Source organism: Canis lupus, chromosome 36 (genome assembly GCF_003254725.2).
Source record: "Canis lupus dingo isolate Sandy chromosome 36, ASM325472v2, whole genome shotgun sequence".
Taxonomy (NCBI): domain Eukaryota; kingdom Metazoa; phylum Chordata; class Mammalia; order Carnivora; family Canidae; genus Canis; species Canis lupus.
Window position 1 is genome coordinate 10,630,864 of NC_064278.1, and position 23,889 is coordinate 10,654,752.

The following is a 23,889-nucleotide window of genomic DNA, read 5'->3' on the forward strand; positions in this document are numbered from 1 at the left end:
TCTCCATGAAGAGATAGCAATAAAAATAAATTTGACATCTGAAGTTTTTTAATAGGAGATATATGTTACTTTTTCAAGTAGTAAATAAAGTTAAGTAAATCTGAAGATAAACATTAAGTTTGCAATGCTATGAAAAGCTTGCATTTAATTTAAATATAATATAAATAAATTAAAAACCCAAAAGTAGGATTACAAATTTTAAAAATTTATACTCTAATGTTTCTTAAATGTTTAACTTACAAGTCATGAAGTTAGTTGATTTCACATACAGTGGAATTATGTGCTCTACACCATTTAATCAGATTTGCTGCTGAGAGCAGCGTTGCTAAAGGATCTTGAATGAAAATAGTTCCAGTTTTGGCCAGGAGATGGAGCTGTCATGTAAGATGCAGCCTTACATTTATTTATTTATTTATTTTTCAATTTAGCATGCTGCTTTCTAACAGACAGTGGGTACCATCGAGTGAGCGTCAGAACAGAAAGCTAAAGCAGAAGCAGAGAGGATGCTGCAGTCGCCCTTTCTTGTTTTTTCTTCTTTAGTGAGGATGGAACACATGTGAAATTTTATCGTTCTGCTTTTAGTCAATATTCTGAAGAACTGCAGAGATTATTATATTCACCACATACATGGATTCTGTGCTATGATTTACAATTCCCTTTATTTCAGGTAAGGCAATATGCTTCTATCTTTCATCTATCCCTGAATTCTTATCTGTGTTAGTGATAATTAAAATAAGGTGTGTGCTTTTTAAGCTTGGATTTAGATCTAAAAGATTGAATAGCTCCAATTCTAGCTGCCCTAGATCTTTAAATCTCCCTGCACTGAAATGAGATTCAACTCTGACTTGCTGTATTTTAATATTTATTTGGCTTTCTGGCCTTTAGTGCCCATCTGTGACTATATTTGTGTACCTTTTGAAGGTAAAGCTTTCAAAGTGAAGGATAGGTCTTCTCTCACAAGGGAAATACTGCTCCTTAATGCAGTGAACAAATTGTAGAAATGTAATGAAGCAGATTAACATGGCAGTGGCTTTGCCAAAGCCCAGGGCTGAGCCTTGTGATAGATGCCTCAGAGATATACCAACGTTCTGAGCCCAAAGGCCTTCTGAACAGTTCCTGCCTGCAGTGATGGTATGGATTATTTATGTTTTTTTTTTCCATTTTAGAAAAAACATGAAAATCATTTCTCCCATGAAAGATTTATGTAATGTGTTTAATAGACTTGGAATGATAGTACCGACCCTCTCTCTCTTCTAGTATGGATATAAGGAGTAAACTGAAAACAGATTAATTGCTGAGAAAATGGGTTTTTCTTTGATTTTGTGATAATAGGACTGTGGCCATTTAAACTAGTTGATATCATATAAGGTATTCACATTTTGAATCATTTTTGGTCATGTAACATTAGCTGTGCTAAAAGATGGAATGACTCAGGAGCTGGAAATTGCATGCAACAGCCTTGCTTTTCTCTGCTGCTTCTCATGATTTCCCCCTAAATCCTCTCTTTATTGTTATCAACTTAATAGGAAGAAAGAAGTCTAGAAATCCTGCATTTAAAAGTCATAATTGTTACTTATATCAATTTAAACTAAAATTTTAAAGTATTTAAAAATTATTTTTGTAAGATTGCTTTTAAATATCTATTTTCTGACTCTTTGGGAAGAGCAGTGTGTGTGTTTGAGTGTGTGTGTGTGATGGTGTTGGTTGAGATGGCAGGTATGGGGGTGCATCAGTATGTTTCTATCTTACTCATCATTTTTCTATAAAGGTAGTTGTGCTGTGTCAGAGGTTGTGAAGGTTCTGGGGAATTATTTTATAGAATGGTTTGAACTACTAAAGAAAAAACATTCATTCTTTTGACATGTGAGGCCTATAAGGAGTTTTAGGTTCCACATAGTTCTATATATAGAACCACAGATTTTTAGCATATATTTATTTCATTTAAAAAAAAAAAAACTGTGGCTGAGAGATTCAGTTTCCCATAGCCACATGCTAAATTAGAATCAGAGGCAAGGCTGGAACCCTGATTGACAGTTTTCAATGTCTTTCATACCAGTAACACAATTTACCTCTAGTTTGGACATATCTAAATGGCATATACCAGGTGTGCTGATATTGACTATGTGTGTGTGCACGTGTCTCTGATAATTCTATGAAATAGAATTTCTTTCAAGGTACACGTTATGTTACTTAAATGGCATATTGTATGCAGTGCTCAATTTTCTCAAGGCCCTTGACAAAGCATCTAAGAAAACGAAAACAACAACTGTGGAGACTGTTTCTAAGTACCCTCCTTTCCTATTTGATGAGGTACATTATTCTATTCTATACCCACAAATGATATGGATGGTCACATACTAGCCCATATCTCTATTCCTCTTACCTAATAAGGGTAGACTGTACACATAGATTAGTCTATCGGCCCATACAAAAACATCATCCCATGCTCTGGCCTTTCTTTCTTTTTTTTCACTTACTGGGCACAGGGAGTGCCCTACTCCTGCTATATCTTGAGAAAGGAAAGAGATTAAATAAAATGTGTCACTTACACAAACAATATTTATGGAGTACCACGCATCTGTCAAGAACTGTCCATGAGACATAAACAAAGGCACGGAGTTATCCTCATGGAAATGTGTATGTACAAATAGTACTATACCTCAAAATATTGTGAACATCAAAATAAGGATGAGGAAGGGTGAGAAGGTGAATGGAACAGGTATATGAGCACCAGCACCAGATGCACTGTGTTACCTCCTGAGATTCAAAATAAGCCAATAGTCACAATTTTTCTGTCCTTGAGGAACTCAGAACCCAGAGAAAACAATTTTAAGAGGATAGGATAGTTAAATGAGATATTTATTGGTGAGTTAGTTATAATAATAAATAGAGTTTCTCATTCCAGGCACAAAATGGTGAGGTAAACAAATACAAGACAATGGAGACTATAGGACATTATACAGGGAAATTACAGAAAATGGTAAATAATTCAATCTGAGTGAAGCCTGAGAGTGTTGTGGTTTGTTTTTCATTTGTTTGTTTTTTGTTTTTTTCTAGGGCAGCAAAAGTTGAGATGATGAATTTGGCTTTTGATGTTATGTATTTGACATACTAACACATACTCTCACATAAAGATGTTCTGTAAGAGGGTGAAAACAATTTTATTAACAGTGTGACAATTTTATTTCCAGTTATTAGATTAGAAAGAAAAGCTGAATATATGGGTGTGCTTGAAGTTAGATCATACATAAATGAACATCAGTGGGGAATAAAAGTGACGTAAAGGTGAATTCAGTTTAACTTTAAGATTAGGTAGAGTGAAAAGAGCCTAGAAAGAATATTAATTGAGGGAAAGTAATGGAAGAGATTGGGGGAATAACAATCAAAGGATGAGGGAATAACAAAGCAAGTAAACTGACTACTAAAATAGGGATCAGAAACAATAGTAAACCCATAAAGTGGTTGATTAGTAAGAGAATGGGGTCGGAGCTGATAGACTTCATCATTATTATTAGATCATGGATGGGTTTTAAGAGGAGAAGTTTAGTAGATTTGCAGAGAAAGGGGCTCAGACCGAGGACTAAATGGGAAATGAGAAAGCCAAAGAGTAATTTTAAATATTAAGACATTTACCAGTGAAGAGAAAGATAGATATATTTTTTTTTATCTTGAAGGGGAAGGTACTGTTGAGTGAAATTTTATTTTGGTCAGGATTAGAAAAACCTCAGCCCTTTCATAAAATAAGGGTATGAATGAAGTCAGTAGACAGAAATCGAAGAAAGAAGAAACAAAAAATAAATTGAAGTCCTACAGGAGACGAGAGAGGGAAGATTCAAGAATGTTTTTTTCTTTGAGATAGGAAGAAGGGGTAGGAGGCGATAAAAAGGAAAGCTGATGTAACTCGCTTTAGGTGCTCTGTATTTGGAAATTAAAACCTGTCTGTAAGATAAAATATCTCTTCTATTTAAATCAGTTGGTTCTTCAGAAAGGTTTTTGTGGTATGTGGACTCTCTGGAAGAAATAATGAATTCTCAGCAGCAAAACACTTTCCAATAGAGTATTTTTTTAGTTTCATTAATCCTTGAATTGGAAACTAATAACACTCTTTCACATTAGGCTTATTGTACATACTTCAGTTACCTATTTCTCACAGAATAACCTTTTTGAAAACAGCTTCTATTTTAAACTTTCATAGGATTAGACCAATGCATATCTATTATACGTATCTAATTTGGTTTTTTTAGGTATAATTAACATGCAATGTAATATTCATTCCAGGTATACAACATATTGATTCAACAATTCTATGCATTACTCAGTGCTCATCAGGATAAGTATAGCCACCATCTGTCACTATACAATGTTATTATAATATCACTGACTATATTCTCCATGCTGTACTTAACTGTGCCTTTTCCAGCTTGTAGAAGTGGCCCACTTTCCTCTTGACCAAATCACTCTGGCCTCTGATTCCAACTTCACTTCTTCTTTTTTCTAATTTGATTATTATGGGCTGGTTTGCTAGTAGCTTAATTAATTATTCAAGCTCGGACCTTTTCTTCTCTGTGTCATTAGTGTTTTTACAAGGATACGTGTGAAGAGAAAGAAAAGAAAGTCAGTTTAATTACAAAGTTTCTTCCTTTAGACAAACTAACCTCCTTTATGAAGCTTCCTACCATAAGTTCTTTCTCCCTTTCTACGGACAGTTCCAGAATCTTTCCTAGAGCTCCTCTAGGTAATCCCTTGCACTTATATGCCATGGAAAGGCAACAAAAGGCACAGGTATGATGAAAAATCCTATCTTTCACACAGATAGGAGCCTTTGAAATAGCTGCTTTCTCAGTTCAGATTAATGTAGTTCACTTTAGAATTGGTGGGACAGAAATATCACCTTCTTGTTTCTAGACCTGACTGTATCCCACTGTATGGGGAGCCTGGCAGGTCAGTGTGAAGAGCAGAAGCAGGTGCTTAGGTGGCAATACGGAGACATAGATGACTTCTCTTCCTTCAGGGCTGACTTTGGGCAAGATTGTAAAGGCAGTCTCCCCCCCAACACCTGCCAGGGTTTTTTGCCTTCCAGCCTTCTTTTGTGGAGATCATCTCTAGATATCCTCATAACTACCTCATTCAGCTTCTAAGCTTAATAAATGATTGTATCTTTATCTGGCTTCAATTCCCAGGCATTAAAATATTAAGAGAATTTAGCTTTGTCTTCATTTTTATCTCGTCATTAAGAGATTGGGGTTTTATTGACAACTCTTGATCCTTATCCATTTTAGAACCTACTATTTATTTTCTCCATCTTTTCTTCACTAGCAGTGTAGACACTTTTTGGGGTATGGATGGAATAGCTGCTGATTTGAAATAGAAACCTTAAGTAAAGTTTAATTCCATTAAAAACTGTTGTACACCCACAAGGATTGTCATGGGCAATGCTAACCAAACAGCAAACCTAGGTTATCACTTCTCAACTCAGACTACTTCCACAGATTCCTTTTTCTTTCTTTCTTTCTTTCTTTCTTTCTTTCTTTCTTTCTTTCTTTCTTTCTTTCTCTTTCTTTCTTTTAAAATTTTCTTTATTTATTCATGAGAGAGAGAGAAAGAGAGAGAGAGAAAGAGAGAGAGAGAGAGAGAGAGGCAGAGACACAGGCTGAGGGAGAAGCAGGCCCCATGCAGGGAGCCAGACATGGGACTCCATCTCAGGTCTCCAGGATCACACCCTGTGCTGAAGGTGGCACTAAACCACTGAGCCACCCGGGGCCACCCCGACTTCCACAGATTCTATATTTGGATTTGATGTTATTTCCTTTGAAAGTTATTTATTTTATAGTGTTATAATTTTGTAATAGATCACACAAAATATAAAGCAGGTCTTGGAATAATATTTTTCAGATTTCTGCTCTAAGCAAACATCATAGAAGGTATACATCAAGGTCTTCTAAAATTTCTACTGAAAAATTTTTCTAACAAAGATCACCAAATATTTTCAGTATCAACTCTAAACCACTATAAGATGTTGCCGTTACAGAAAAAAAAAAAAAAATCCCCACTACTTTCCCTGATTTTATCACTTTTTGCTTTATAAATTTTCAGTGCATCTTATTCAGTATTCTTTAAATACTGATGATAGTTCTAAACAAGTTTATATCAAGGGGAAACCAATTTGGAAAAAAAATTCAAGAGATTTAATACAGATTTCGCATTTTAAAATAATGTGAGTTTGGATTTTTCCAACAGTACTTCACATGTGTGTTACTTATAGAATACAAGTTTAATATGATTGTTTCTAATTTTGTTTATAATAAAAGTAAGATTTGTGAAAAATATGGTTTGCTTATGTTGGCGAAAGATCTTGCTTTAGGCCTCAAAAAAGAAATGCCATAATGCCAATGAAGGCAAATAAGATCTTTAATTATCAAAATGTAGTTTCATATTATATTGATTTTAAGGAGCACTTAAATTTTATATATATTTTGATGATAATGATGAATACCATTAGTAATATAGTAGTGCCCACTAAAATATTATTTCTATGTAGGAAAAGATGACCAGCATCAAGAACATAAAATGAAATTATGCTGAATCTCAAAAGCTATTCACTTGTTTCCCTATAATATTCATATAGTAAGGTCGTCTCTTCCTTATTACATTTGGGTTTAGAGAAATTGGAGGTAGTTTGAAGCAGAGGTAAAAGTGGACTTTGTAAATCAAAGATATAGATTTTTCCCAGTAATATTCCATAAAACTTCTAAGTCAAGACCTTTATTTGGAAGAAAATATCATTACTAACTACACCAATGATGACAAAACTTTTCTAACATGTGAGGAGCTTTTGTTATTTGTGAAAATTCTGGAGAACTGGTTTAAGAATCAAGGGTATTTAAATATCTCTTATTTATTAGAATGTGCTAAAAGATTTTTTGAGGGTAAGAATATAATTTTAGTTAACTTTCTGTTTGTTCTTGCTAAAATATAATTTTTTTACTGGAGTAAAATGATCTTAGGAAGCAGCCATCCCCAAGAAGTACTTTGAATTGCTTATTATTATTAAAGTTTGTAATGATTAAATCTTGTTATCTAGGATCAGTTGGGATTAGAATTCACTTTCAGCATGAGCATGTCTTGGTGGTATTAGCAAATAAGTATGCAATTATGTGATTGCATAATTATGCCCTGTTACATCTTGTGTTGGTTGATTTGTATGGAGACTGACAATGAAACAAGAAAGTTCCTATTAGGCTTTGTAAAAAGAATAGTGAATTGTTTGGAATATCATAAAAAAAAGAGTTTCTGACAAGATTATGGTAAGAGAAGACTGACACTATCTCCCTTCTCTGAATAACTGATATTAAAAGGTGAAATAGGTAAGGCATGAAGCAAGCCAGCTAGAGGCCGGTTGGATAGTATCTCTGTCAATCCAGCATTATGAGCCGGGATGTTTTCCTCCTTTTGTGTCTCAGCTGGATTTGAGAACTGTTGTGGCCCAGAAATTGTCAGGCAGCTAGGATAATACCAGAGAAGTACCCAGACATACACTTGCTATTTCCTGTGTCACAGTCCCAGAAGACTAGGGAGCCTGGTTATTTAGACAGGGTGACCATAGTGTGTCATCTAAACTAGGATGTTGTTTGTTAATAATTTCTTCAGAACAACATGTGTATATCAAGACTATATCAGACAAATATGATCATCACTTTTCTAACAGTTGAAAGAGAGGAAAGTAAAAAAAGAAAGTACTATTCCATGTTTTATATTTGATCAGTCTACCTAAATTAATGGTCTATGATTTAGGTGCTCAGGTGTCAGAAAGTTAAAATGTAAAATGACCAATCAATTTAGAAAAAAGAGCATGAAGATGAGCTGCTCGGTTATTGGCCTTGCTAAATCTACCAACTGAAATCTCTAATGACTCTTATTGCATCCTTAGTTGTATCACCAGGAATGACATAATTTTATGAATTGTAAATTCATGAAATTCATAATTTATGAATTTTATGAACCTGTCTTCCTAGAATGTCAACTGTTTTAAGAACAACTGTGTTAGAAGTACATGCTGTTATTACCAACCAAGACTCAGCTGAAAGAAGCAGAGTATAGGAAACCCTTTTGCACTTGAAATGGCTTATTCACAGGCATTCAGGAAAAGATCTGTATCGATGGCTTCCAGCACAAGTCCTTTATCTTCAGAATCAGAGCTGCCTCAATCCCCAGGAATTTCAAGGTGAAATGAGAGCTACTAAAATAAAAGTAATAATTTGCATAAAACCTAGGAGAATGTTCAATTCTGGCAACTCGGTGGGTTAAATGAACATAGATCTCATTTGCCAACATCCAGAAACTCTAGATAAAACAAGATTTAAAAATGCCCTTAAAATACATGGGTAAACTCCAAATAAATAAGAAGAAGCCCTCAGTAATCAGAAATAGAGTGATAACTAAAAACCTAAGTAATAAACATGAAAGCTGAGCCATGAATCTGTGGAGTAGAAGAAGGTACATAATAGCTAGAAAAAGTCCAAATTTCCAGAGGGTTTGGTTTTAAAGTCTGTGCAAGTATAAGGCTGAGAAAGTCTAGACTTGTAACATAGGAATTGAAATTGAGAACCCCTGAGTAGAGCATCAAAAAGTTGTACTCTCACTGAAATGAGAATTAGAAAATGTAATCTATTGAGTCAGGACTTCAAAGAAACTTGTCTCTGTCTTTCAGAAAAAAAAAATCTTTAGAAAGAATTAAAACATATAAATAATTAAAACTTGTATGTGTATATATAATATATATATTATTTAAAAATGTATAAATTAGGAAATGTTACTTGGGATCCAGTAAAGGAAGCCAATGGTATAAGATAAGAATGTATCAACAGTTGAGCCCCATAGACAACAGAGAGCAACTAAAGAGCAGCAGCAGAAGGGCCAGAAATTACTCTTTTTTTTTTTTTTTAAGTAGGCTTCACACTGGGGGTGGAGCTCCAACGTGGAGCTTGAACTCACAACCCAAGAGTCAGATGCTTAATTGACTGAGCCACTCAGATGCCCCGACAGTTTTACTCTTTTGACTGTAGTTCAAATGATTAGTCAATCGTCCAAATTTCCACCACCCACATTATAATATTTGTAATCTGCTTTCTTTTACAGAAGGCAAACCCATTCTAAAATTTTGGAGAAAAGTAAACAGAAAGTTCTTAGTGTTCATGTTATGCATTTTTTGGGAAGACAACTTGATGGTATCTATCAACATTTAAAAGATGCTTATCTTTTGATGCAACATTTCATTTCTAGGAATTAGTCTTATAAATATGCTCACACATGACATTCATTACATTGTTAATAGAAAACATCTGGGAATGACTCAAATATCCAATAATGGGGACAGGTTTAAGCAATTGTGATGCATCTTTATAACAGATATTATATGGGTGTTAAAAATAATTTTAGGCCTGTATATGTTGATATGGAAAAATGATCAAGAAACATTGTGAAGTGAAAAAAAGCAGGTTTCATGCCACTATATATGGTGTTATCTCATTTGTGGGGAAAAAAAGGAAAGGAAAGCTGTTATAGTTACATATATTGATATGTATTTACATATGTTTAGAAACATTTTGGAATATACAGAGTCTTTAACAAGGGTTATTTTGGAACTCTGAATTTGTATAGGGAGATTGGTATGTAGGATATTTAATTTATTTTTACTTTATTTTCCTTTATTCAGTTTACATTTTTAATAGTAATCATGCATATCTTCTGTACACTAAAAATACAAATAAGATGTTATCTATTATTTACCATCAGATAATATTTTTCTTTTTATAGTTTAAATGTTATAATTTATATCAAAGTATTTTTTTAATGTAGATCCATGCAGCTTGTATATAGTTTAATAATTTTAGCTTAAATTGGGCAGCCTGGGCGGCTCAGTAGTTTAGCGCCTGCCTTCAGCCCAGGGCATGATCCTGGAGACCCAGGATCGAGTCCTGTGTCGGGCTCCCTGCATGGAGCCTGCTTCTCCCTTTGCCTGTGTCTTGCCTCTCTCTGTCTGTGTCTATCATGAATAAATAAATAAAATTAAGGAAAATATTTAGCCTAAACGAAATTTTTCTGCAGGGATCTAATTTTGTGTGGGCTTTATTCTTTCTCTCTCTTTTTTTTATCATCAAAATTATTCAAACCTAAAAGCAAAACCAGGATAAAATATTGATTCAGAATATCTGTGCATTTGGATATGCATTTTCTTAGGAATTTACACAAATATATGGTTATTTGAAAATAGGAAGTTGGCTTTAAACTCACAATCTCCAGCCTGACTTCCTCTACCCAAAATCTGGGTAATTTCAGTTTGTATATAGATGGCCTTTCAACATACTGTCTATATGTAAACCTACATTACCAACTTAGCTAAGTTTCTTAAAATCTTTTCCTCCAATGGTTGTAGTCTTTACCCTTCCTCAGGTGTTCACTCCCATGGTTGTATCTTAGACATCTTCTTTGTCAGTAACTGTGACCGGACCATGATCTCTAGTTCATGCATTCTGCACCATGTATCTTTCTAGCTCATTTGATCTTGAACCCCAACTCAAACAATCCTGTAACCCAATCAGAACTCCTGTGCATTGACATTACCATATTTTCATTGTCCCTCACTTACTTTATTATTGTTCCCTTTACTTTATTAAATAGATTAAATTCCATGGCCATCCATAATAATCACTCCTTACATACACATGCACACTTAATTACCCACCCCTTTTAAAAATTATCTGGCAAAATCTCCATCCTAGTCATATCGAGCTCTCCCCTACTCCATGCCTGCCTGCATCCATGCAGCTGACACAAGCACAAACCTCAAGTGGGCCTTTGATACTGCCCAGGAATTAGACCACAGTTCCCTAGACATCTCATTAATCCAGTTTCCTGGACTTGGATTCCACACCCTCTCTTTTCTCTTCAAGTCACCATTACCTCCTACCTCATCTGCACTCTCAGTTGACAACTTTGTTTCTTACATCACTAAGAAAATTGAAACAATCAGAAGAGATTTTTCTCTTCAGATTTTTATCACAATATGTACCTCCATACCAAGTTCTCCACCCACATAATCTGACTTCCCACCTATTACCTTAAGTCGACTATCCCTGCTTCTACCTAAAATAATCCTTGTGTCTGCGCACCAGATCTCTATTTCTTCTTACTTACACAGGGGCATTGCTTTAGCAGTTTTCTCTCTCTCCTACTTTAGCAATTTTAGCTCTTTAGTGTATCATCATGCAAGCATTTTATTATTACTTCTATATTACACTAATTTTTTCCTTTATCAACTACTTCTGATTTCTTTCCTCCTCTTTGCAAAAATACTTACCATAAGTGGTCACTGTATTCTCTCTCCCTTGTTCTCCCTACTCCTCCATTCCATCTCAAATCCACATTAGTCAGGTTTTCATTTCGACCACTTACCAAGACAGTTCTTAGTAGGAATCCAATGATCACCACACTATAAAATTCAGTGGTCCATTCTCAGTCTTTGTCTTATTCGATCATTCTTCAGTATTGGACATAACGCATCACTGAATTCCCTTGATAGACTCCTTTCGCTTGGATTCCAGGACAGCCCACGATCCTGATTCTTCTTTTGTCTCACTGTTCACTTCTTCACAATCATTTTACTTTTTACTCTGTCTTCTCAAACATTGATATTTGGGGGTATCCCTGATTTAGTCCCTATGTCTTTATCACTTTTTTGTGATCCCAGTGAGTCTCCAGGCTTTAAATCTCATACAAATAATGATGACTTCCAAATATGTTTACCTCAAGTTTTCTGCTATGCTAAATATTGTGTGTCCAACTGCTTATTTAGCTTGTTGATTTGGATATTTAGTAGACATCTCAAATTTAACATGCCTTAATCTAATTTTCTGAACTTTTCGTCTCCCTGGCCAGCCTGCTCCACCCCTAGCCTTCCCCCATCTTACTTGTTAGGGAAGTAACAGTCTTCCTGTTCCTCAGGCTAAAAACTGCTAGGGTCATCTTTGAGTATTCTCTTTCTCTTATACCCCATGTCCTACCCCTTAGGAATTCTTATTTATTTCATCTTCAGGATATATCCAGAATCAGATTATATTCTGCCACCCCTATTGTTGCTAGGCTGGTCTCAGCCATCAAGTGTCTCCTGGATTTCTAGCTTAATTTCATAAGTGGACTTCTACTTCTCTCAATCTATTCTCAACAGCAGATCTCTGCGTGAAATACTCAAAGTTAAATTTTATCACAGCAAAGACTATCTTATAATTTCCTTGTTGAATCTGGTCTCTATTTCATTAGTTCCCTGACCTCATCTCCAGTTTCTCTTTCCCGTTTTCACTTTCACTGTTGTTTGAATATTCCAAGAATGCTACATCTTTAAAGATGGTTCGTCCTCCTGGAAGGCTTTTGCCTCAGATATTTGCATGACTAACTCCCTCACCTGCTTCAAGTCTGTGCTCAAATGTCACTTCTAAATGATGCCACTCTGACTATCCTATTTAAAATCTCACCCCCCTTTCCTATTTTTTTCTTCTGATCCTCTATACTGTGCTGTACTTTCTTTTCTTTTTTGTTTCCTATTTACTCTTCATTCTTTCATTTCCTTTCCTTCCCTCCCTCCCATCTTATAACTCTCAGCACCTTCTATATAGCATACTATATAATTTCTATTTCCTCTGTCAGTAATGTTACCTACAAATGGGCAGAAATTAGTATCTGCTGTATCACAAGAGCTTAGAATGTCTTTTGACATATAAAAAGACTAAGATAATCTTTGTTTAATAAATGAATGAATCTTAGAAACTTAAAGATATACCTTTAAGCATGCTAAGAAGTACCATATTTTCTCTTTTCACTATTATTGAGCTGATTCACATTTATAAATGCCCAGAAAAGTCTGCCTGATTTTTCACTCAGTATTTCTGCCAATAACAGTGAAATGTGTATTAATATTATAAAATCTGGTCTTCCAGTAGGGTAAACATATAATTATTACTGGTTAGTGGCCTATTTTTAGTTTATATAAAGTTTAGTATGTTTCTCATGGGGCTTTGTTTGCTTATTTGTCATTTTTCTGGATTGGGAACCCCTCAAAGTCAGGAACTTGATCTTCATATCTCTCTTTTAAGCATCTACCCCAATGCTGGCACATAAGAAGGTTTTTTTTTGTTTTTGTTTTTGTTTTTTTGTTTTTTTAAGTACTAATTTACCTATAGTTCTCTTTTGTAGTGGAGGCTTTACCTGGTTTTGATATTGTCCAATGCTGGCCTCATAGAATGAGTTTGGATGTGGTCCTTCCTTTTCTGTTTTGTTTTGCCTTTTTTTTTTTTGGAATAGTTTGATAAGACTAGATATTAACTCTTCTTTAAACATTTGGTAGAATTCACCTGTGAAGCCATCTGCTCTGGACTTTTTGTTTGTTGGGAGTTTTTTGATTACCCATTAAATTTATTTGCTTATAATTAGTCTGTTCAAGTTTTCTGTTTCTTCCTATTTCAATTTTGGTAGTTTTTATGTTTCTAGTTTAATCATAGAATAAAAATACACAAAATTTAATATCGATCCAGCATATGCCCTGTGTTTTGAGCTTTCTCTAAGTAGATTCCTTTAATTCTTACAACAAACCTGAAGAAAGTATAGGTCTCATTTTCACAAGTGTGATAAGGCTGGTGTTTGATCCAAGATTCCATTCTATTTCAACCATTGCAGTATCTTACTGTCTACTCTGTAGTGATTATATCATAGATACACTTCCTTGTTTAGATATGACTAGAAGGAATGTTTACAATGCAAGTTTCTGGAGGAATGTTTTGTTTTTGTTTATAGTTGGACGCAAATCTTTAGCTTTGTGAATAATATGGAACTATGTGCTGTTTATTTTGCTGTTAAGTTGGGAAAATTGATCTTATATTTTGTGTTTTTAATTCCATAGCTGTTAAATATCATTTACTAAATTTTTAAAAACTGCCAGGATTTTTGTCCAGCTTTATTAAGATATAATTGACCTATAATACTGTATAAGTTTAAGATGTATGATGTATTGATCTGATATACATTGCAGAATGATTGCTATTATAGTATTAACTAACATCTCAATCATGTCACATAATTATCATTATTTTTTTGTAGTATGAACATTGAAAATATATTCTCTTAATGACTCCCAACCATATAATACTTTATTGTTAATTAAAATCACAATGTTATATATTAGATACCCAGATCTTATGCATTTTCTAAATGGAAGTTCATATCTTTTGACCAAAATCTCCACATTTCCTCTACCCCCCAGGCTCTAGTAACTACCAGTCTAGTCTTCATTTTTGAGTTTTCTCTTTTAGATTCTACATGTAAGTTATGTCATATAATGTTTGTCCTTGTTTGACTTATTTTACTTATCATAATCCCTGAACCATCCATGTTGTTGCAAATTGCAGGATTCCCTTCTTTCTCTGAATAATTTCACTGAGTAATATTCCTGTGTGTGTGTGTGTGTGTGTGTATACCACGTCTTCTTTTTCCATTCATCCATTGATGGACACATAGGTTGTTTCCATGTCTTGGATATTGTGAATAATGCTACAATAAGCGAGGGAATATAAACACCTTTACAATATTCTTTTTCATGTCTTCTGGATTAAATGCCTAGAAGTGGAATTGCTAGATTGTATGATAGTTCTATTTTTTTTAATTATTTGAGGAACTTCCATAATGTTTTTTCATAGTATCTGTACTAATGCACATTCCCACCAACAGCACACAAGGGCTACCTTTTTCTGTATTTTATTTTTTAAAAAAATTTATTTATTTTATCTTTATTTTATTTTGTATATTTTTATTGGAGTTCAATTTGCCAACAAATAGCATAACATCCATTGCTCATCCCATCAGTGCCCCCCTCAGTGCCCGTCATCCAGTCACCCCAACCCCCTACCCACCTCCCTTTCCACCACCCCTTGTTCGTTTCCCAGAGTTAGGAGTCTCTCATATTCTGTCTCCCTCTTTGATATTTCCCACTCATTTTTTCTCCTTTCCCCTTTATTCCCTTTCACTATTTTTTGTATTCCCCAAATGAATGAAACCATATAATGTTTGTCCTTCTCCGACTGACTTACTTCATTCAGAATAATACCCTCCAATTCCATCCACGTTGAAGCAAATGGTGGTTATTTGTCGTTTCTGATGGCTGAGTAATATTCCACTCATATATTCCACTGTATATAGTGGAATTTCACTGTATATAGACCACAGCTTCTTTATCCGTTCATCTTTCGATGGACACCAAGGCTCCTTCCACAGTTTGGCTATTGTAGACATTGCTACTATAAACATTGGGGTGCAGGTGTCCCAGCATTTCACTGCATCTGTATCTTTGGGGTAAATCCCCAGTAGTGGAATTGCTGGGTCGTAGGGTAGTTCTATTTTTAACTCTTTGAGGAACCTCCACACAGTTTTCCAGAGTGGCTGCACCAGTTCACATTCCCACCAACAGTGCAAGAGGGTTCCCCTTTTTCCACATCCTCTCCAACAGTTGTTGTTTCCTGTCTTGTTAATTTTTGCCATTCTCACTGGTGTGAGGTGGGATCTCATTGTGGTTTTGATTTGTATTTCCCTGATGGCCAGTGATGCGGAGCATTTTCTCATGTGCTTGTTGGCCATGTCTATGTCTTCCTCTGTGAGATTTCTCTTCATGTCTTTTACCCATTTCATGATTGGATTGTGTGTTTCTTTGCTGTTGAGTTTAATACATTCTTTATAGATCTTGGATACTAGCCCTTTATCTGATATGTCATGGGAGAAGATATTTGCAAATGACATATCAGATAAAGGGTTAGTATCCAATATCTTTTTTCATATTTTCACCTGTGTTTGTTATGCTTTGTCTTTTTAACGATTGCCATTCTAACAGATGTGGGATCATATCTCATTGTTGTTTTGCTTTGTATTCCTTTGATAATTAGTGAGGTTGAGCACTTTTTCATATACTTGTCCAGTTGGATGACTTCTTTGGAAAAGTTGCTATTCATGTTTTTGCCCATTTTAAGATCAGATTGCTTTCTGATGTTGTTATTGAGTTGTAGAAGTTCTTTCCATATTTTGGATGTTAACCCCTTATTCAATATATAATTTACAAATATTTTCTCTCATTCTGTAGATTCCCTTTTTATTTTGTTGATTTCTTCATTTGCTGCACAGAAGCTTTTCAGTTGATGTAGTTCTATTTAATAATTTTTGCTTTTCTTGTTTGTGGTTTTGGTGTCATAGCCAAAAATATCTTGCCAAAACCAATGTTAAGAAGATTCTCCCCTATGTTTTCTTCTAGGAGTTTTACCATTTCAGGTCTTATGTTTAAATCTTTAATCCATTTCAAGTTAATTTTTGTGTATGGTGTAGATAGGGGTCTAATTTCACTCTTCTGTGTGTGATTATCCAGTTTTTTCAACACTATTTATTGAAGAGACTATTTCCCCCCTATTCAGTATTCTTGGCTTCCTCATCAAATATTAATTGACTATATACATGCAGGCTTATTTCTAGGCTCTCAATTCTGTTCTAGTAATCTATGTGTCTCTTTTTATGCCTGTGCCATACTGTCTTGATCACTATAGCTTTATAGTATAATTTGAAATCAAGAGATGTGATTCCATGAGCTTTGTTATTCCTTCTCAGGATTGCTTTGGATATTTGGGGTTTTCTGTGGTTCCATACAAATTTTAGAATTGTTTACTCTATTTCTGTGAAAAATGCCATTGGAGTTTTGGTAGGAATTGCATTTAATCTGTAGATGGCTTTAGGTAGTATGGACATTTTAAGTATTAATTCATCAAGTCCATGAACATGGAATATCTTTCCATTTGTTTATGTCTCCTTCAATTTCTTTCATTAAAGCCTTGTGTTTTTAGTGTACAGATCTTTTACCTCCTTGGTTAAACTTGTTCCTATATATTTTATTGTTTTCTATGCTAATGTAAATGGGATTGTTTTCCTCATCAGATAGTTCATTGTTTGAATATAGAATTGTAGCTGATTTGTGTATGTTGATTTTGTACTCTCCAACCTTACTGAATTTGCAGATTACTTCCAACATTTTTTGGTTGTCTTTAGGATTTTCTCTATATAAGATCATATAATTTGCGAACAAAGACAATGTTACTTTCTCTGTTTGATTTAGATGCCTTTAAATTCTATATATTGCCTGATTGCTCTGGCTAGGACTTCCAGTGCTATATTGAATAGGAGTGGTAAGAGTGGGCATCCTTGTCTCACTCCTGATGAAAGAAAAACTTTTTAATCTGTTACCATTGACTATGATGTTGGCTGTGGGTTTGTTGTATATGACCTTTGTTATGTTGAAGTATGTTCCTTCTAGACCCAATTTGTGGAGAATTTTAATATGAAAGAATGTTGTATTGTGCCAAATGCTTTTTCTGCATCTATTGAGGTGATCATATGTTTTTCACTTTTCATTCTATTAATGTGGCATATCACATTACTGATTTGCATATCCTGAACCATTCTTGCTTCCCAGAGATAAATCCTGCTTGATCATAACATATGATCTTTTTTTGTGTGTGTACTTCTGAATTCAGCTTGCTAATGTTTTGTTAAGAATTTTTGCATATATATTCTTCAATAATATTGGTCTGTGGTTTTCTTGAAGTGTCTTTCTGGCTTTGGTGTCAGGATAATGCTAGCCTTGCCAAATGAATTTGAGAGTTTTATCTCCTCTTCAATTTTTTGGAAAAGTTTCAGAAAGATTGTCATTAATTCATCTTTAACCATCTGATCCTGGGCTTCTCTTTGTTGGGAAATCTTTGATTATGGATTCAATCTCCTTACTTGTTATTAGTTTGTTCATATTTTCTATTTCTTCATGATTGAATCTCAGTAGTTATATGTTTCTGGAAATTTATCAATTTATTCTAGGTTACCTAATTTGTTGACATCTTCATAGTAGTCTTTTATGATTTTATGTATTTCTGTAGTATCATTTGTGATGTCTCTTCTTTCATCTTTTATTTTATTTTTTGAGTCTTCCCTCCTTATCCTTAGTTTAGTAAAAGGCTTACTAATTTTGTTTATCTTTTCTAAAAAGTAGTTCTTAGTTTCATTGACCTTCTCTATTACCTTTTTTGGTTTCTATTTTATTTATTTCTGCTCTCATCTTTGTTATTTCCTCCCTTCTGCTACCTTTGGACTTAGTGTACACTTTTTAAAAAATCTAATTTCTTGATGTATGAAGTAGGTTGTTTATTCAAGATTTTAAAAAATATCAGTATTTATCAGTAAAAGCTTCCTTCTTAGGACTACTTTTGCTGTATTCCCTGAGTTTTGGTTTCCATTTTAATTTGTTTCAAGATATTTTTTGACTCATCAGTTCAAAAGTCTATTGTTTAATTTCCACATATTTGAAAATTTTCCAGCTTTTATCCTGTTATTGATTTCTAGTGTCATACCAATATGGGTGAAAAAGATATTTGGTATGACTTCAATAATCTTAAATTTGCTAAGATATGTTTTGTGGCCTAATATACAATCCATCCTAGAGAATGTTTTGTGTACACTTAAGAGGAATGTGTATTCTATTGCTGTTTGAGAGAATGTTTTATATGTCTGTTAGGTCCATTTGGTCTAAAGTATAGTTCAAATGCAATATTTTCTTGTTGATTTTTGTCTGGGTGCTCTATCTGTCATTGAAGTTTGGTATTCAAATCTTCCACAATTATTATATTGCCTAGTTCTCCCTTTGGATCTGTTAGAATTTGTTTAATATGTTCAAGTGCTCTGATATTGGGTGTGTATATATTATAATTGCTATATCTTCTCAATGAATTGACCCCTTTATCATTATATAATGACTTTCTTTGATTCTTGTTACTGATTTTGGCTTAAAGTCTATTTTGTCTGATGTAAATTCAGTGCTAGCTCTGCTTCTGATTTCTACTTGCATGGCATAACATTTTCCATCCCTTCACTTTGAGTCCATGTGTGTCCTTAAAGCTTAGTAAGTCTCTTGAAGGCAGCATATTGTTGGGTCCTGATTTTTGTTTTTTAATTCATCCAGCCACTGTACATTTTTTGATTAGGGAACTTAATCCATTTAGATTTAGAGAAATTATAGGTAGGTAGGACCTACTCATGCCATTAGTTGTTTCCTGACTCTTCTGTAGTTCCCTTGTTTCTTTCTTCCTCTCTTGCTGCCTTCCTTTGTGAATTGGTAATTATCCCTATGATATGCTGTGCTTCCATTTAACTTTTATGAATCTACTATAGGTTTTTGCTTTTTGGGTACCATGAGGCTTCCCTAAAATATAATCTTTGTAACAGTCTATTTTGATCTGATAACAATTTAACTTCAAATGCATACAAAAACTCTACCCTTTTCCTCCCCCCTTTTATGATTTTTTTAAAAAGATTTTATTTATTTATTAATGAGAGACAGAGAGAAAGAGAGAGAGAGACAGAGAGAGAAACAGACACAGGCAGAGGGAAAAGCAGGCTCCATGCAAGGAGCCCGACGTGGGACTGGATCTGGGGTCTCTAGGATCACACCCTGGGCTGAAGTCGGTGCTAAACCACTGAGCCACCTGGGCTGCCCCCCCCCCCTTTTATGATTTTAATGTCACAATCTATTTCTTTTTATAATGAGTATTCATTAACAAATTATAGTAGCTATCATTATTTTTAATACTCTTGTCCTTTAAATTTTATATTATAGTAAAGTAGTTAACACATCACCACATTACAGTATTAGAGTATTCCAAATTCGACTATACATTTACCTTTACAAAGTTTTGTGTATTTTCATATGTTTTCATGTTACTATTAAGCATTCTTTCTTTTCAGATTAAAGAACTCCTTTCAGTATTTCCTGTAAGGCAGGCCTGGTGGTAATGAACTATTCACTTTTATTTGTCTGGGAACATCTTTATTTCCCCTTCATTACTAATGTATAATTTTGCTGAATATTCTTGGTTGACATTTTTTTTTCTTTCAGCACTTTGAATATATCTTTCCACTCTTTTTTTGCCAAAAGTTTTTTGCTAAAAAATCTGCTGGTTGAGTAATGGGGGTTCTTTTATGAGTTATATATATATATTTTTTTCTTTCTGCTTTTAGGATTTTGTCCTTGTCTCTGATTCTGATAGTTTTATTATGATATTTCTTGGAGATCATTTTAGATTGAAATTATGAGGTGACGTATTATACTCGTGGACTTGGATGTCCAAATCTCTCCCCAGGTTGAGGAATTCTCAGCCATTATTCTGTTAAATAAACTTTCTGTCCCCTTAAGAACCTCTCTTCTTTTGGAACTCCAATAATTCACATGTTGTCTCTTTTTATGGTATCTCCTAGATAATGTAGGCTTTCTTTATTCTCTCATTCTCTTTTCTTTATTCTCCTCTAACTGGGTAATTTAAAGTTTCCTATCTTCTAATTCATACATTCATTCTTTTGTTTGGCCTCGTTGGCTGTTAATGCCCTTTATTACATTTTCCGTTTTATTTCATTGAATTCTTCAGCTCCAGAATTTCTGTTTGATTCTTTTTTACATACTCTCTGGTCATATACTGAAGTTCTCTCTTACTGGTGCCCTTGGAAGTTCACACAGGGAGTCATTTGCAGAGTAGGGGGTAGGGGAATATGTGTAAGGCATTCAGGCCAGTTGCAGAGATACATAGGTGAAGCTTTCGCAGCAACTCATGAGTGACTTCCTGATAGAGTCCACAATGTAACCATCAGGAGCTATACCTTAAAGACCTCTGACAATTTTGTCTGCTACTCCTAATCTCATCCCTCCCCCAGTCCTGGAACTTTAAATTCAGTAGTCTATATTCTTCAAGACAGAAAGGAGTCTCTGGCAGTATCCCACACAGTTGAGGAAGTCAAACAAACACTCACCAGTTCTCCCCTTTCCCCATGGGAGAAATAGTTGAGAATTTCTCAGCCCTAAACTGTGCCACCTTGGGGGAAGGGTGGTGCAGGCAAATTTAGTCTAATCCTCTTATCTACTCCAGTACATTCCATTTTTTTTTTCCTTCTCCTTTGGAGTGTTAGAAATTCTCTTCTGGAAATCTGGACTTTCACACGTGGGTTTTCTTGTCCATGGGTGACTGCCTATGTTGTGTTCTTCAGGGACCCTGGAGTATGGCTCAGAGTGACCAGGACCAGTTCACAAGCTTGCAGGGACCACAAGTGCTACTAAAGTCTCTCTGCCTATTACTTGATGCACACATTGGCAAGACTCTGAGTCCCTTAACATATGGTACTAGATCCCACAACTCCCAAGGAAGTACTTTTGTTCAAAGATTGATACCAAATTTTCGTTGTGGAAGTTGGAGAGGGAAACATGAAGGATGTCTTATGATATTGACATCACTTCACTAAACCATTAGGATATATAATTGAAATTACTTAGTTTACCTGTCCTAAAGAATATTCATGCATGTCTTCTTCTTAGTCTCAGACTAATATCTAAGTCTTAGATATTTGTTTTTGTTAAACACCTAGATGTCTTCATTACTTTATTTATAGAAAGTTTCCTCTAACATAAATCTGCCAGCTAGTTATTAGAAAATGTATCACTTTCCAATTGATCATATACTAAAAATAGCTACATTATTTTTCTGTCTTCAATAGAGTCCAAGGTTTCAGTGAAAAATTTTTTTAAATATATGTGAACTTTTGTCCTAATTAGATTTAACTCAAATATCACTTTTTTTTTGTAATGTTGTCTCTGATATTTTCATATGCAATGTCACATCTTCTGTGCTTCCATTGCATCCTGCAGCTGTCTCTTACTTGTCATAATGTGGACTAGTCAGATATACACATACCTGGATCATCTCTCATATGAAATTGTGCACTGTATAAAGACAGACATTGTGTCTTATAGTTCTCCTGAGCTACCCAGTATCTACACATATTGCTTTCTATTAGGAGGTGGTCAATATGTCTGCTAAGCTCTAGTCATTTAAAGCTTCAATTGGGATACTTCTTGAAATTTCTTACTTTCACAGCATAACTATATTCTATTGTAAGTGACTTTTAAAATAGCTTTCTGCATTTTCTTCATTATAACTACTTTAAATAGCTTTTAGATTTAGTGGTTTGTAGACTACATAGTGATTTGTAAAAGGGTATAGATTAAGCACATATTAAATTTCCAGAGAAAACTTAAATAATAAATATAATTGTGGGAAGGAGTCTCTGTGTCTCACACAATCTCAATCTCCAAATCTCATTCATAATGAATTCTATTACTCCATGACTAGTTAATTTTTATAACTAATAAGATAATTAATCAACCAATTAGTCACATACACATGTGCACATCAACACAAAAATACCCACGGTCTATTCCTTCCAGTCATCATTATTTATCTTCAAATGTGCAACATAGTAAATAAAATGACCTAGCTTCTATAGAAGTTAGTGAAATATAGATTATAATACTCTTCTGACATTATGATGGCAGGGAATGTGTATTTTATAGGATATTTAAAATCCTTACTTGCAGAATTATTTAAGATAACACCTTACTCAGGTGTTATGTTTAATCTGTGATTCCATGTAAAGTATCATTTTCTCCTCGGTTGCTGGTCTCTCAGATTCCTGACCTTGACTAACTCTTCAAAAAACTTCTGCTCATTATTAAAGACCAGAAACAGTTATGAATGAAACAAAATATGATTTAATAAGTCAATATAATACATTCCATAATTCAAAACATTCTAAAATGTGAGTTGATTTGAACTATATTTCAGTATATAATATTTTAGTTTTTGCGACAATGTTTCTAGCAAATGAAGGGCAGTGATATTTCATAAGTTAATGTTATTTACAGCAAGTAACAGAAACAGACTAAGGAAAAGGTCATTTAACAGATATCGGGGTATAGGGCAGCTCATAGACATGGTATCAGAAAGAACATGTATGCAGATGTTCCAATATATAGATGGTAATAAGAACATTAGTGATTCCAAAGGATGGTGTCAGAAGACAAACACTACAAGCTACAACAATAATAATAAAAGAAAAAAAATCAATGGGTGGCATATTTTTACATTTAAACCTTCAAAGAAAGCATGATAACACTTTCATCTCAGGGATTTAATGTAAAGTGCTACATATGTTGATATGTTAGGTATCTTCTAGCCCAGTGATTCCTTTACCTGCATGGCATAAAGTTCTCTGTGATAGTTTAGCAAATGAGAATTGATTAGAGAAGACTTAATTCCTTTGGACTAGTCACTGATAAGTATGTCAGATTGAATAGAAAGAACTTTTACTGCATTTTTTTTGGAATTATAATGTAAATTAATATGTATTAACTTTACATTTAGTGGTTCCTGGGAGTAAAGGGACAGATTAAAAATGTGGAAAGAGAGAGACACAGAGAGAGAGAGAGAGAGAGAGAAAGAGAGAGAGAAGGAGGGAGGGAGGGAAGGAAGGAGGGAATTTAAAGATATGGATTTTTGAGGGTAATTTTCAATTTGTAAACTAAGAACTTTCATGGCCTTTTATAGTAAGCTGTATAATGGCCCCATAGATGTTCATGCCCTGGACCCTGTAGATGTTACTCTGTATGGCAAAAGAGGCTACAAATGTGATTAAGTTAGGGATCTTGAGATAGGGAGATTATCCTGGATTATTTGGATGGGCACTAAATACAATTACAAGAACTCTTTTAAGGAAGGTAGAGGGATATTTAAGTACAGAACAAGCATAAGACATGATAGCAGAAGCAATTGGAATAATGCAAGGGAGGATTCACAGACCAAAGAATGTAACTGACCTCTAGGAGCTAGGAAAAAATGGAAATATATTTTACTTTAGAGCCTCTCCTAACACTTCGGTGTCAGCCCAGTA

The 23,889-nt window shown here is 34.4% G+C and overlaps 1 protein-coding gene across 1 annotated transcript in view; it reads left to right on the top strand.

The window, feature by feature from the left end:
* The first annotated feature begins 437 nt into the window (after positions 1-437).
* The window catches only part of LOC112674652 (sodium channel protein type 2 subunit alpha), a 134,874-nt gene continuing 111,422 nt past the window's right edge, over positions 438-23,889 (top strand). Inside the window, 1 exon segment of the mRNA XM_049106274.1 lies at positions 438-667. The gene's annotated coding sequence lies outside the window, so the exon portion shown is untranslated.